This window comes from Ambystoma mexicanum, chromosome 3p, assembly GCF_040938575.1.
Source record: "Ambystoma mexicanum isolate Mex_15411 chromosome 3p, UKY_AmexF1_1, whole genome shotgun sequence".
NCBI lineage: Eukaryota > Metazoa > Chordata > Amphibia > Caudata > Ambystomatidae > Ambystoma > Ambystoma mexicanum.
The window spans coordinates 873,139,159-873,156,106 of record NC_090925.1 but is presented as its reverse complement, the minus strand read 5'-3'; the positions used below and the strand labels follow the sequence as shown (position 1 = coordinate 873,156,106).

At 51.2% G+C, this 16,948-nt stretch overlaps 1 protein-coding gene across 2 annotated transcripts in view; it reads left to right on the top strand.

Moving 5' to 3' along the window:
* The window catches only part of LOC138581037 (sulfotransferase 1B1-like), a 257,455-nt gene that overhangs the window by 50,441 nt on the left and 190,066 nt on the right, over positions 1–16,948 (top strand). The window lies entirely within an intron of this gene.

Sequence of the window (16,948 nt, the reverse complement as noted above, 5' to 3'; positions counted from 1 at the left end):
CAAGTCACACACCTCTGCCTCCATGAACAACAGAACAAAAAAATACCACCCATATCCACAACCTGTTCTCACAGTGGAGGAATAATTACCCTAACAATGCCCCGCTCTTTTTCTACTTAGTAACAGAGGGACACCAAGAGCAGGAATCCCACCATCCACTCCAGCAATGCCACTCTCTTTTTCTACTGAGTAAGAGAGAGACTCCCACAACTTACTCCAGCAATGCCCCTCTCTTTTTCTACAGAGTAAGAGAGGGACAACAAAAGCAAACCCCACTACTATCTTCAGTTGATCCCAACAGGCACCTCATCCCAACAATGACCTCATCAGTAACATGGGAATAACTCCCCACAAGAACCACAATAGGCACACGGTAACACAATGCTGGTATAGCAAGACACACTGTACCACTATAAATAAGGTTCGTGACTGCTAACCAACACAGCACTAAACCAGGTGAACTGCACCCAATCTCAAATGGCCCGTACCTCAAAGGCACAGGTGTAAAACTGCATGTCTGATCCTCGAAACCACAAAGGGCATCTACACACCAGACCGAAATTTAGCATGCCCGCAGAAAAGCAGTAGTATATACGCACTCCACAAACCACAAAGCATGGGTATAACCCATACAATTGGCATGGGTCACTCAACACCAAGTGTGCCGGGTGTCTTACACACCAAAACAAAACGGGTAGCCAACCCAAAATTTGGTGCCCACTTTTACACCGTATCATCCAAAAACACACATGCCATGCATATCAGGCAGCTCACTCCACCCATCAACCACTACCTCTAAACACAAAACGCAAAAGTGTAATAAACTTGGATCTAAAAAAAGCACACACTTTAACTTGGTATCAAAAGGTCTATGACCAACAGGAGATGGTGCACCTGTAAAAAAAAATGGTTACTGGAAATGCAAACTCCAATTAAAACATAGCTTAACTACCTCTCTTGTTCACCTGATTTAGAGGCCACGTCATGCAATAACTGCAATCACCACCACGTCCAACATGCTCACTAAAAATAACTCAATATAATGACAAGCCTTTTATCACAACTGACCTAAATCCAAACAACTAACAACAGTAAACTGTGTACCACAGCTCTAACATTCACTGGACGGAACTGATATACTCTTGAAGAACCACAACAAATCGGGGTCCAGTTCTAGTAGTATCATGAGATGACTATTATCAGGATGGCATAACAGGGCCCCACAGTTCAGGCAAAGCCCCAGTGCCTCATTGTTGCCGGGGGACCCTCCAGCCCCATCGGCCACATGGCGATAATCCCAACAGTCACTCTAACAGCCCTTCTTAATGGCACAGTACCTCTTTGCTCGCAAGCTTCCATCATGCCCTTCACCCGCTTCACAGGATTTAGACAACTTGTGCTTGGACTCCGAGGGCACCTTGCAAACAGTGCCAGGCCCTACGACATCCAACATGGAAACCTGAGTCACAGCTCGCTCTCCATTGCCTGCGACTTTGGTCAACAACCGCTCTTATGCGGCCTCCGTTCCTCTCGAGGTTCTCTTGCTGGGTTTTGGAACATTGTTGATGTCGTTCTCCCACTCTGACAGTTCTACTGCATCATGTGACAATGATGCCTTCGGCCCAGCCATTGGTCCCTCGACCCTTGATGTCATCATTTGTTCGCCGACCCCAGCAGACGCAGAGCCTTCCACCCACAGCCTCCAGACCTCACCCACTAAGACACTCGCTGCACCGGAACCAAACCAGGCCGCTCCGTCACCACACAGCCCCACTGCAGATGTATTACCAACACCAGCAGGTATTCCTCTACTCACTGCAGCACCGCACCCATGTCCTAATAATGGATCTTGCAACCAGGAATGAGGTCATTGGGACTCATATTCAAATGATAAAAGAATGTCACTGTGAAAACAAAGCACTACTGCAGCCACATTTAGACCAAGAGTCAACTAGTCTCACCGCTAGCGAGACAGTTCATGCATCAATTATCATGGATACACGTGAAACTGCGAGTAGTGGTGCACTAAATTCTATTGAGGAAGTGGTGGAAGTCTTGCTAACAGTTGTTAAACCTGCTTTTGAGATTTGTGCAGGCACAAAGGCTACTGTAAAGAATACAAATATTAAAATGTCTAAAAAGTCTAAAAATAAGAAATTGCGCTTAAAGCCTGCTCAATTTGGCTCAAGAACGTTTGTACGGACATTGACTACCCCCCTGAAATCGACAAAGCGTTCTACCCTCCTAGCACATTGTATGTAACCCACGCCGTGATACCTCCGGGTTTGGCCTTGTTACAAATGCCATGAATAAATAAATAATAAATAGCAACAAAACGAAATAAGAAAACCCTCCAAACTCAGAAGGTAGAGGACACCCGCTCAGGAATTGGCACCTGAGCTAACTGACCATTCTGACTTAGATTACAAGCCTTTAGATGAGCTAATACATGAAGCAGCAGCATTAAATACAGTGCCAAGCATAACTACTATATCTTCTAAATTATTTGGAACTCACAACTCAGACAGTGACAATCATGTTTTCCATGATTTACATAATGCTAAATTGCAGTCTCAAATAGTTAACGTTCTTACTGTGAATCAGAAGAGGCAAGAGATTGAAGCATTGGTGAGAACCTTTAATTGAAACCTCAGAGGTGAGCAAATCAATAATAAGTTTCATATGGAAACTAAATTGCCTAAATAAAAGGAGCCACTGAGATCAGTACCGTCTACTAATTTAAGGCAAACTCAGATGCTCTACCAGCAATACGACATTTCCCCAGACAAAACTATTGTCATAGTCTAACATTGCAATGTAGAGGGGGCCCAGACCAGCAATATGTGCCAAACAAGACTAGTATACTAAATGGTTTAGTGATATTTTAGCGTTGGAAGACATACAATCCTCTGACATAACACAAGTTGAATTTATTACGACATTGATCTCAGAAAAGTTAGACTGTGGATTCAATCAGGCATAGTGCTAAATACACTCTGGCAGGCTAGGTCCCAGTTATATCATTTCGGCTTTCTCCTAGAACAAGATCAGTTAACTGATCAATCCATTTTGAATCATGACACATTCAAATGCCTGAGCACGAACCATAAATTGAATGGAGATCAATTCCCTGCAGATAAGACCAATTTTGATAACTCCCCTAGAATTACATGTCAACACCATGGGCCTCATTAGGACCCTGGCGGAGAGGGTATTACGCCAGCGTAGTGCATGGCGTACCTCTCCGCCGTACTACGAGTTCCCTTAGCGCCATGGAGGTTTTCTCCGCCTGGTTTTACCAGGCGGAGAAAACCATGGCGCTACGGGACCTCGTTGTTAATTACGCCACCGTATTTTACGGTGGCGTAATTAACTCCTTCCCCACTCCCATTATACCCTATGGGGCAAAAATGGGAATGGGGAAGGGCAGAATGGGGATTGGGGATTTACCGCTCCGCCGAGGTCGGAATGGGGCGGTAAATCCGCCAACCCCCATGGCGCTATCGGCGGCTTTCCGCCATGCTTCGCGGTGCATTTAGCACCGCGAAGTCCGCCTGGGTCGTAATGAGGCCCCATGTGTTTAACACCGAGAGACCCGTGGGACACTACTCATATACCGTTGATGACAGTCACTCAAAATACTAAATGAATACCTAGAAAATAACAGCTCACCACGCTGACCTTTGTGACCTACAAATTAATTAGCTGGAATACCAGAGGTTTTAAACATTTATCAAGGGCTGACAATGCAATGCTTAGAGACGCTGACATTATAATGCTTCAAGAGACATGACTTATCGAACCTCCACTATAGTTTGGACATGCGTCAGCTATTACTTCCTGCCATGAAAAACACATTTGGTCGTCCAGCAGGAGGGCTGCTAGTTGAAATTAAGATTAACCGTGGGCTCACGTTCGAACCATGGGCTTCACCAAATATGTTCACGCCACTGGTTAAGCTCACAACAAGGGGCAACAGGAATTTGGCAGTGTTAAATCTTTATTGGAACGACACAGCCCTTACGGGAAAAGAGTTCCTCCAAGGAATAGAACATATGCTAGACTTAATTCCAGATGATCCAAGCAGTATTTTAGTGATCCTTGGAAGTGATTTAAACATTAATTGCCTTCCTAGTGGCTGTGTGAAACCAACTGTTACAGCTGTTAAATGGCTTGCACTCATGCACGAGAGACAGTTCAAAATGGTCAATGGTGCCTTTTCTAGGAGACATTTCCACTAAGTCCATCGGGAGGGAAAGCAATTCGTTTTCAACCATTGATTACTTGTTTCTGCAAATAAATAGGTTTCAGATTGTTAAACTGTTTTAAGTTATTACACAGGAACAAAGTGATCATGATGTGTTTAGTCTCACTTGGGAATGGCCTCTCCTCTATTTGGAAGCTCCAATCCTTTACAGCGGCCATTTAACACTGACGGAAGGACGAAATAGGTTTAAATGAACAGATGAATCCTTAGCTGACTTCAGTGCATAACTTCAAACTGAACAATTAGGTCTGAAGACACAATTAAGTGATTCGGAAGGTCATTACTTTGCAGTAATTAATTTATTTATGCAGCAGCCATCGTTAGGCAATAAACAGTGCTATAAACATAAACATACATTTGACCCCCTAGTAGTCTCAAAAAAGAAACAGCTAAGGAGAGACATAAAAGCACCACAGCATTGTGATCCTCCAATTAAAATACCTCTTATACAAAAGCTAAAGATGCAATATAAAAATTGGTCAAAACTCATCAGGCCCTTAAATTACAGCGAGACGGGAACTTATGTTAGTGACCCCAGCCACAAAGAATAGTGCCCGGATATGGGCAACGTTGAACGCAGCCAATTAGGAGACTCATCTTCCCTTTAAATCAATCCAATACACGAGACAGTCTGAGCTCAATATTACAGTGAATTCTATGCTGCGCTCCACCTGGCCGAAGAGATTGTAGAGAGTGTGTGGGCCGATGGGGAATCTATCATCTTTGACAGAGATGATATTCTCTACCAAATATCTGTGCTGAGTAAATATAGCTCCCCGGGTCCAGATGACCTTGCCAACTTCATAGTAAAGGAACATCCGGAAGCTTGGGCCATGATCTTATCCATCATCTTTGCACAGATATTATGTCAAAGGCGAATTCCGTCATCATGGAAGAGATCAATTATAATCCCAATATACATAAAGGACGATCGAAATATACCCATTAACTATCGTCCAATTGCATTGTTGGATGTCCCATGCAAAATATTTGTGCGTTTGCTCCTCAGAGATTTTAACCATTGGATAAAGTCGAGAGCATTGGCAGACCGGTTTCAAACAGGTTTCGTTCGTGGACTGGGAACCACAATAAATCTAGTCGCCATATCTACAATTAAAGCTCAAGGCCACTCTTCGAACCAACCAATTTACACGGCCTTTGTCAACTTTAAAAAGGCCTTTGATTCCGTCCCTAGAGAACTTCTCTTTCCCAAAATGAAAGAAGCAGTCTGTACATCATACATTCAAGCCCTTACCAAGCAATTCTACCCAGACACTTCTGGCACATTCGACTCTCATAAGATGGCAAACTTATGTTGTCCATTCAAACTAGCATAGGGTAGAAGCAAGTCTGCATTCTAGCATCAGCCCTATTGAACTTTTTCATAGCAGACATTGGCAAACACTTTTCTGACTGACTCACCAAAAATTGGTTCATGTCCACTCTCATGCTTATTATATGCTGACGATTTAGTTCTGATGGCAAATACTACCTAGGACTCCAGAATCTACTAAAAGCACTAGAAGTCTATGCTATATCAAAACACCTACTCAAAAATTCTCACCAACGCTTCTAAGAACAACATAACAAAAATGCTCTTTTAAATGATTGCTCCATGAGACACTTCTTGAGATAGTCAATGAATATCAGTATCTGGGCATGAATATAAACAATGATCCTGCAGACCTGCCCTATTACCTTGGGCTGAGGAATAAAGTCCTCACTGCAGCCTCTCAGATTTTTTACGACAATGGAGACAGAAGATAATAACAGTCAGTCAACACACTTTTATTCAGTGTTGAGCCTTCAAGTAAAAGTTACAGACATAAAATAAACCCATTATTAAAACACAAGGTACAAACAATTTACTGCAATAAATACTAAGTGGTATGGCGTCCTTTCGCCGACCCGTATTGACGGCAGTGGGCCTCATTACGAGGCTGGCGCTCCCGTAATGAAGGGTGCCGGTACGGGACCGGCACCCTTCATTACGGGACGCCTTATTACGAGGTTCCCTTGCGGGACCCGGTAAGGACGTCTGGTAAAACGCCTGGTAAAACCAGGTGTCTTCAGTGGGTCCCGCACGGGGACCAGGTAGCTAATAACGGGCCCGTTATTAACAGGCTCGTTATTAGCTCCCTCCCCATTCCCATTGAGCCCTACGGGGGGCTCAAATGGGAATGGGGATGGGTTTTTCCAATGAGGACTTACCGGGTCCCCTAAGGTTGGAATGACCCGGTAAGTCCTCATTGGAGGAACCCGGTACTTGGACCCGGTATGGAGGCCCAGTGTTTTGCCGCGTGAGATTTTACGAAAAAAACTCCTCGAAATGTATTATGGGAGGGGCAGCTAGAGGGTTGAGGGAAGAGAAATAGAAAAAATTGTAAAATGATGAGGGGCTTGGGGCGGGAAACCCCCAAAAATAAAGAAAACAAAAATGGGTCACGGCAAAATTAAATGGAGCCATACTAAGTATACAAACAGTTCACACTTAGGATTTGAGAGGGAAGCCCTACTCACAACCTCTTTTAAAACAGTCACCAGATCTATCAGGATTAGCTCAGTGACAACTTCCTTGGCTTTTATTTGATAAAACAAAAGGGGCGCCCTACTCACAGGCTTGGGGGCTCACAGGCAAAAGGAGCCCGACTCTCAGGCACGCGGCAGGAAAAAATGGGCGTGAGGCTTACTTAAGGCTTGGGTTTAAACATGTCTTCCTTAACAGCCAAGCCCTGTGGATGTACCAGATAATAACAATGATGACAACTGCTGACATTTCTGCTGATTTATTGATAAATAATCTAACTAGAGCCAAGAACAAACTCTGGATACATGATTGGCGAATGACTTGGCCACAATGTGGACAATATCAATCCTTTAAGATTGATCATTTTAAATTGAAGTGTTTTAATCAACCTGAGTTATATTGGCTTAAGTTTCCTGCTTGGAAATATCAGAACTTATTCTTGAAATTTCGACTAAAAATCTCTGGCCGACGAGAAGCCTACTGGAATCAGGCCCAATGCGACGTGTGCTCAGAAAACATGGCGATTTTTTGCTGGGCTGCCACAGTTAGAGACATTAAGACATTGTAATCGACTCTCCAGCTCGCCTGTCATCTAGGGTATTATATCTACAACATTTGTTTAAGGAATACACAGGTTTAACTAATGACAATTTATGGGACCTCATCTTCGACAGCAAACGAGTTTCAGTAATCGTAGCCACGATGAAATTGTTAGAATCTTTTTCGCTTGATTAAGTCGGAATATTAAGTTCTAGCGCACATTTCTATCGTGCCCTTGCGTTCTATGCTTTTTATATGTTTTATTCTGTTTTTAACTGAATGTAAACACAGCTGAGACTAAGGGCCTCATTACACGGATGGCGGTGGACCAAGGTGCTATTAGCACCTTGGTCCATGCCGGTAAAATACCGGCACCACCTTGGTGGAAATTGGAATTACCGCCCTATTCCAAGGTTAGTGGAGCGGTAATTCCCCCTTCCCCCATTGCCCTTCCCCATTCCCATTTTTGCCCCATAGGGCTCTATGGGAATGGGGAAGGCGCTAATTATGGTACCGCAAATTGCGGTACCGTAATTAGCTCCCTTGTCCCTTTGCGGGTTGGTTTTTAACGCCTGCAAAAAGCAGGCGTTAAATTCCCCAACCCGCAAAGGCACCTCGTAGTAAGGCGGTAAGGGTTTACCGGTACCGGTAAAATACCGGTACCGGTAAACCCTTACCGCCTACCGTGTAATGAGGCCCTAAATGTTTGCTACACTAACATCTCATTAACTTAATAAGTTAAGTGAACAGTATTGGATTGTATAATTGTAATTTACCCTTTTTTAAATCTTGTAATTTTAAATTGTAACCAGCACCATTTTATACTCTTTTTAATTAGAAATATAATTGCTAAACACGTGAGTGTACCTTTGCAACAAATGTGAAACTTGTGCAATATTGAAAGGTTTCATCTGAAACAAAATCAATAAAATAAAATGTTTTAAAACAATTTTAAAAAAATAATGGCTGACCAGAGGCAAAACATTACATTTCCCAAATGTGGCTCTCCATCGACTATTAACAATATGTAATCAAACATGATCAGCGGTTAATTGAACAAGCATTGGCAATGCCAACAGTTTGGGCGTTTGTGTATACATGGGAAGGCGCTTGCTAGGCACTATGGTAGTGGTATAAACTGGCCATTGATGGTAGTAGGTGTAAAATGTTGCAAGTATATATCAATGCCTGGTAAATGCCTTATAATTATGCAGAAGCCAAAACGTTTGAGTATCATCTGAAGTGGTATTTAATGTGGCAAATGCTGGCTTTTAAAGTCCATTGGGCCAGTAGGATTGTTTAAAACTACCCGACAAGTGGCATAGGCGGACCTGTCAGACATGCCCCTCGTGTACTGCCCTATTGCCATAAGGGGCAGTTCGAGCCTGTATGCAGTACTTACACATTCCTTTGCAGCGCAGGCAATGGGGATAGTGCTGTCTGTGTATGTATCCTTTATTCTAAACCTATGGGAACAATGAGTATCAGTATCAGTTCTGAAGGGGGTTAAGCGTAGTACACGCCCTCCCACACACACGGCCAGACGACTACGTCATACCCACCTGGACACACGAAAACCCCTGCAGCACATACACACTCGCATACACACACACGAAGAATATTAGACCTGAGTCCCTGAAGCAGGTCTTCCTCCCTCTGCATATAGACTTACAGGCCGATTCATGGAAATACAGTCAAAAGTATCGCACGCGGCTGGCGCAGAGTGTTCCCGTGCAAATGTCTGCGCCAGCCGCGTGCGATAAAATCCATTTCAGCGCACATCGTATTCATGGATTAATCCTCCAAAACAAGCCGTGGCGCAGAGTATCGCAGCGACCCTGCAGCAGCGCCAGTTACGCCCCCAAGAACGCCCTTGTGCAAGGAAAAGCCATCAAGATTGCAAAACCATCGCAAAGGGCTGCGCCAAGCCTGTACCAGTGCGAGAAGCAACACACGCGACCTGGGGGAGCGTGTGCGTGTAATTCAGGGGTGCGCGAGAAGTTCCACACGCGATTGGCCTGGGCGTGTGTATTTCAGGGGCTCGGGGGTGCTTCCACATGCGATCGGGCCTGGGGGAAGCGTGTGCGTGTATTCCAGGGGTGCGCGAGGAGTTTTACATGCGTAAGGGCTGGGTGCGTGTATTGCAGGGGTGCGCAAGAAGTTTTACACGCGTCAGGGCTGGGTGCGTGTATTACAGGGGAGCGTGAGTAATTCTACACGCGAATGGGCTGGGTGCGTGTATTACAGGGGAGCGCGAGAAGTTCTACACGTGATTAGCCTGGGCGCGTGTATTTCAGGGGTGCGCGAGAAGTTTCACACGCGTCAGGCCTGGGCGTGTGCATTTCAGCGGCTCGCGGGTGCTTCCACACGCGATCGGCCCTGGGGGGAGTGTGTGCGTGTAATTCAGGGGTGCGCGAGAAGATCCACAAGCGATTGGCCTGGGCGCGTGTATTTCTGGGGCTCGCGGATGGTTTCACACGCGATCGGCCCTGGGGGAGCGTGTGCGTGTATTTCAGGGGTGCGTGAGATGTTCCACACGCGATTGGCCTGGGCGCATGTATGTCAGGGGCTCGCGGGTGGTTTCACATGCGATCGGCCCTGGGGGAGCATGTGCGTGTATTTCAGGGGTGCGTGAGAAGTTCCACACGCGATTGGCCTGGGCGCGTGTATTTCAGGGGCTCGCGGGTGCTTCCACACGCGATCGGCCTGGGCGCATGTATTTCAGGGGTGCGCGGGAAGTTCCACACGCGATTGGCCTGGGCGCGTGCATTTCAGGGGTGCGCGGGAAGTTCCACACGCGATTGGCCTGGGCGCGTGAATTTCAGGGGCTCGCGGGTGCTTCCACACGCGATCGGCCTGGGCGCGTGTATTTCAGGGGTGCGCTGGAAGTTCCACACGCGATTGGCCTGGGCGCGTGCATTTCAGGGGTGCGCGGGAAGTTCCACACGCGATTGGCCTGGGTGCGTGTATTTCAGGGGCTCGCGGGTGCTTCCACACGCGATCGGCCTGGGCGCATGTATTTCAGGGGTGCGCGGGAAGTTCCACACGCGATTGGCCTGGGCGCGTGCATTTCAGGGGTGCGCGGGAAGTTCCACACGCGATTGGCCTGGGCGCGTGTATTTCAGGGGCTCGCGGGTGCTTCCACACGCGATCGGCCTGGGCGCGTGTATTTCAGGGGTGCGCTGGAAGTTCCACACGCGATTGGCCTGGGCGCGTGCATTTCAGGGGTGCGCGGGAAGTTCCACACGCGATTGGCCTGGGCGCGTGTATTTCAGGGGCTTGCGGGTGGTTTCACACGCGATCGGCCCTGGGGGAGCGTGTGCGTATATTTCAGGGGTGCGTGAGAAGTTCCACATGCGATTGGCCTGGGCGCGTGTATTTCAGGGGCTCGCGGGTGGTTTAACACACGATCTGCCCTGGGGGAGCGTGTGCGTGTATTTCAGGGGTGCGTGAGAAGTTCCACACGCGATTGGCCTGGGCGCGTGTATTTCAGGGGCTCGCAGGTGCTTCCACACGTGATCGGCCTGGGCGCGTGTATTTCAGGGGTGCGCGGGAAGTTCCACACGCGATTGTCCTGGGCGCGTGCATTTCAGGGGTGCGCGGGAAGTTCCACACGCGATTGGCCTGGGCGCGTGTATTTCAGGGGCTCGCGGGTGCTTCCACACGCGATCGGCCTGGGCGCGTTTATTTCAGGGGTGCGCGGGAAGTTCCACACGCGATTGGCCTGGGCGCATGTATTTCAGGGGTGCGCGGGAAGTTCCACACGCGATTGGCCTGGGCGCGTGCATTTCCGGGGTGCGCGGGAAGTTCAACACGCGATTGGCCTGGGCGCGTGTATTTCAGGGGCTCGCGGGTGCTTCCACACGCGATCGGACTGGGCGCGTGTATTTCAGGGGTGCGCGGGAAGTTCCAGACGCGATTGGCCTGGGCGCGTGCATTTCAGGGGTGCGCGGGAAGTTCCACACGCGATTGGCCTGGGCGCGTGTATTTCAGGGGCTCGCGGGTGCTTCCACACGCGATCGGCCTGGGCGCGTGTATTTCAGGGGTGCGCTGGAAGTTCCACACGCGATTGGCCTGGGCGCGTGCATTTCAGGGGTGCGCGGGAAGTTCCACACGCGATTGGCCTGGGCGCGTGTATTTCAGGGGCTCGCGGGTGCTTCCACACGTGATCGGCCTGGGCGCGTGTTTTTCAGGTGTGCGCGGGAAGTTCCACACGCGATTGGCCTGGGCGCATGCATTTCAGGGGTGAGCGGGAAGTTCCACACGCGATTGGCCTGGGCGCGTGCATTTCAGGGGTGCGTGGGAAGTTCCACACGCGATTGGCCTGGGCGCGTGTATTTCAGGGGCTCGCGGGTGCTTCCACACGCGATCGGGCCTGGGGGGAGCGTGTGCGTGTATTCCAGGGGTGCGTGAGGAGTTTTACACGCGTTAGGGCTGGGTGCGTGTATTGCAGGGGTGCGCAAGAAGTTTTACACGCGTCAGGGCTGGGTGCGTGTATAACAGGGGAGCGCGAGTAATTCTACATGCGAATGGGCTGGGTGCTTGTATTACAGGGGAGCGCGAGAAGTTCTACACGCGATTAGCCTGGGCGCGTGTATTTCAGGGGTGCGCGAGAAGTTTAACACGCGTCAGGCCTGGGCGCGTGCATTTCAGGGGCTCGCGGGTGCTTCCACACGCGATCGGCCCTGGGGGGAGCGTGTGCGTGTAATTCAGGGGTGCGCGAGAAGATCCACACGCGATTGGCCTGGGCGCGTGTATTTCAGGGGCTTGCGGGTGGTTTCACATGCGATCGGCCCTGGGGGAGCGTGTGCGTGTATTTCAGGGGTGCGTGAGAAGTTCCACACGCGATTGGCCTGGGCGCGTGTATTTCAGGGGCTCGCGGGTGGTTTCACACACAATCTGCCCTGGGGGAGCGTGTGCGTGTATTTCAGGGGTGCGTGAGAAGTTCCACACGCGATTGGCCTGGGCGCGTGTATTTCAGGGGCTCGCGGGTGCTTCCACACGTGATCGGCCTGGGCGCGTGTATTTCAGGGGTGCGCGGGAAGTTCCACACGCGATTGGCCTGGGCGCGTGCATTTCAGGGGTGCGCGGGAAGTTCCACACGCGATTGGCCTGGGCGCGTGTATTTCAGGGGCTCGCGGGTGCTTCCACACGCGATCGGCCTGGGCGCGTGTATTTCAGGGGTGCGCGGGAAGTTCCACACGCAATTGGCCTGGGCGCATGCATTTCAGGGGTGCGCGGGAAGTTCCACACGCGATTGGCCTGGGCGCGTGTATTTCAGGGGCTCGCGGATGGTTTCACACGCGATCGGCCCTGGGGGAGCATGTGCGTGTATTTCAGGGGTGCGTGAGAAGTTCCACACGCGATTGGCCTGGGCGCGTGCATTTCAGGGGTGCGCGGGAAGTTCCACACGCGATTGGCCTGGGCGCGTGCATTTCAGGGGTGCGCGGGAAGTTCCACACGCGATTGGCCTGGGCGCGTGCATTTCAGGGGTGCGCGGGAATTTCCACACGCGATTGGCCTGGGCGCGTGCATTTCAGGGGTGCGTGGGAAGTTCCACACGCGATTGGCCTGGGCGCGTGCATTTCAGGGGTGCGCGGGAAGTTCCACACGCGATTGGCCTGGGCGCGTGTATTTCAGGGGCTCGCGGGTGCTTCCACACGCGATCGGCCTGGGCGCGTGTATTTCAGGGGTGCGCGGGAAGTTCCACTCGCGATTGGCCTGGGCGCGTGCATTTCAGGGGTGCGCGGGAAGTTCCACACGCGATCGGCCCTGGGGGGAGCGTGTGCGTGTAATTCAGGGGTGCGCGAGAAGTTCCACACGCGATTGGCCTGGGCGCGTGTATTTCAGGGGCTCGCGGGTGCTTCCACACGCGATCGGCCTGGGCGCGTGTATTTCAGGGGTGCGCAGGAAGTTCCACACGCGATTGGCCTGGGCGTGTGCATTTCAGGGGTACGCGGGTGCTTCCACACACGATCGGCCCTGGGGGGAGCGTGTGCATGTAATTCAGGGGTGCGCGAGAAGTTCCACACGCGATTGGGCTGCGTGCGGGTATTAGGGGTGCGCGCAAAGTTTTACACGCGATTGGGCTGCGTGCGGGTATTAGGGGTGCGCGCGAAGTTTCACACGCGATTGGGCTGCGTGCGGGTATTAGGGGTGCGCGCAAAGTTCTACACGCGATTGGGCTGCGTGCGGTTATTAGGGGTGCGCGCGAAGTTTCACACGCGATTTCAGCAGGGTACATGTATTTCAGGGGTGCCGGGGAGTCCTACATGTGATTTGCCAGTGTGGGTCCTCCCAGGTGTTCCCCGTACACCCTCCACGGCCCCTGCAGGCAGCCCACACCACAGGGGACTACCCTGCATCCCTGGTCATGTCCCGCAGGCAGCCCACCCAACATGGGCATGCCCCCCAGCAAAGGCACATGTCTCCTTGCACCAATGATCACCAACTCATGTCCCCTTGTACCCCCACCCCCAGCATTGCGGGGCACCTGCCAGCAGGCCCCCACCCATGTCTCCCAGCACCGCCACCCCCCAGCAGTGCAGGGGCACCCACCACCAGGCCCCCACCCATGTCTCCCACCACCCCCACCCTCCAGCAGTGCAGGGGCACCCACCACCAGGCCCCCACCCATGTCTCCCACCACCCCCACCCCCCAGCACTGTGGGGCACCTGCCAGCAGGCCCCCAACCATGTCCCCCTGCCCCCAGGTCCTGACGATACACAATCATGGCAGTAATGAGCAGCATACCCAGCACAAACACCCAGCCAAGGATTGCATCCACCCACATAGCAAATGCAATTACATGATACAACCCCAATGGCAAGTATGTAAATGAACACATGTCCGTCACACACACATACACAATGGGTGCAAGTGAATGTCAAAACCCATATCATGACATGCATGAAACCAATGAGAAAATACCACAAAAGAAAGTTATAAAAACATGTATTTTCGAAGAAAATGAAGTAAACAAATCAAACATACAACAATGGGGATAACAAAATAAATTGTCCATGTCCGATAAGTAATGTAAAAATCCAAAAAACAAAGGAATCCAAAAACTAATGTTGTCCAAAGCAAAATCATGGTGAAAAAAAATAAGGGAAAACCATTGCCTCATGGTGAACACAAATATAAATCAAAAACATGTATTTTAAAAAATCCAACTATACACAAGAATATTCCAGGGTCCATGAGCCCAACACTATAAATGAAACCTACTACTACCTAATAAAAAAACTATATACAGAAAAGTGGCCATTGTCCGAGCGGTCCAAAAAAATCTAAAAAAATAAAGGAAACCTAACACTAACTAACTAAAGAACTATATACAATGGCAGCGGGCAAGTCCTGCGGCTCACTCTGTGATGTTGCCGGCCAGGGCATCATCGAACTCCATGTCGATGTCCTGGAGGAGGGACTCTGTCCTGGCCCCGAGGTCTCGCAGGGATAACCCCATGTTCACCTCAAACTACCTGTGAGCTTCCTCGAGGCACTCAGCCCGCCTCAACGCCCGACGCATGGAGAACTCCGCCCTGACCATGGTGAGCCGCTCCTCTTCCGCCCGCTGCCGCTCCGCACCTATCCGCTGGACCAACTGCTCCCACACGGAAGACACTACCATCCCAGGGTTCTCCTGCCCTCCGGCCGATGCCTGCCCCTCTGATCTTGATGGCCCCGAGCCATGATGCCTCCCACGTCGAGCCTGCTGCTGCCTCCGACGCCACTGCCTCTGCCAGCACGACGGCATCCAGGCTGATGGAAACCACCGACGCCGTCGTGCACGTGCCCTGCCCGATGATGCCGTCACATCCTCCATCTGCTGGGGTCCAGTTGCTGTGGTGTCCACCCCTGCTGGACCTCTGACTCCCGACTGTGGCAGGGATGGGATCCCCACCGAGCTGGCTGCATTGGTCAGGGCAGGTCCACAGGGGGCCCTGGTGGCATCTGGGCCGGAAGACGGCAAGGAGAACGACTGGCGTATAGTCTCCACAGAGGAGGAGAGGGCCGCCAGATTGGCCGACACATGCAGGAAACCCCCGAACATGGACGATCCCAATTGGGCCACTCCTCCTGGGAAGCACGCACGGCATCACGAATCACAGCCGTGCGCATTGCGACCCTAATCAGGACCTTCTCCACACGGCCAGGGGTCCCCTCGTCCGCAGGTGGAGGGGAGTCAGATGACATGGACATCCCCTCTACCTGCGGACGGGCCTGGGACGGGGCATCCCTGCTGGTGCAAGGTGGTGCACCCACAGGTTCAGGGACAGCGACATGTACAGGCCCCTCCACGGTGACCTGTGCTGCCTCCTGCCCCTGCCCCTGGACTGCACCACTTGCACCAGCAGGGATGCCCCCACCAGGCCCCATGTGCGCCTCAGTGGCGGCCTCCTCCTCCTCTGTGGAAACCACCAACCTGGATGGCTCCTCACCGTCTACCGCCGTGGCAGGCCCCTGTGGGGGCTCACCCACCCCTTCCGCTGCAGCAGTGGGGGCATCCCCGCCGCCTTGCTCCACAGCGCCGTCTCCGCCCTCTCCTTCACTAGCCGCTGCGTAGAGGGAGACATAGAACACAAGCATCAGGGTACTGTACAATGGTCCCCTAGACAGGAAGCAATAGCAGATGAGTGCCACTGTCAAAGTACACTTCCATCATGTCACACCACAACACATGTGTCAGTCCATGCAAAACACACACAGTGACAGTCATGGTGCGTGCCATGGACATTTCAATACATGTCCAATGGACTCTCGAATCATACAATGTAATGGGACTCACATGCATCATGGGTCATGCCTATCACATGCACACACTTCACCTCAGTCACATCCATCTGGCCCCGTACACCCCAATCACAGTGCATACAAGGATGACTAGGCTGCATCAGTGAATCTGTACATTGTCACAGACATGTGTCATGCATCCATGGCACTCACAAGTCACAGACACGCAGGTCAGGCACACAGACATGGATACCACATATGTATCTGGCATCAGCACCCATCCCTCGCCCCCACCCATGTCCAGGAACAGAGACTGCCATGCTCTCATGTGTGCAATCTGCACAGGGCTCCCCATGTCGCATTCAAACACATGCAACAACCGTGCGGTTCACACATGACAGGTCGCACATGCATTCCCATGATGTCCCTGCACACATACATGCGTACATGGCCTATGTCACACATGCAGGCAAGTATCAGACAACCAGCACACTGCAACACGCCCTGTCTCACACAGCAATGCTTGGCCACTTACCGCTCAACTCCAGACGGGTCTCCCTCTCAAGGACCTGGGCGTGGAGCGCTGGGTGTACGCGTTCCAGGACCCTCAACTGGATGGAACTCATGCGGCCCCGGCTCCCCTCCACGAGGCGCCGGGCCTTGATGAGGGTCCTGGACCTCAAGTCCTCCCAGCGCTTCTTGACCTTCTGGATGGTGCGGGTTGCCACCCCCTCCGCGTTGATGGCAACCACACAGTCGGCCCAGATCCTCTCCCGTCCTTCCCTGTTGGCGCGGGACGATCCGAAGAGGGGATCATACTGCCCCAGGACTTGCTCCACCAGGACACCAACTTCGGTGGCAGTGAAGCTGGTGCCCC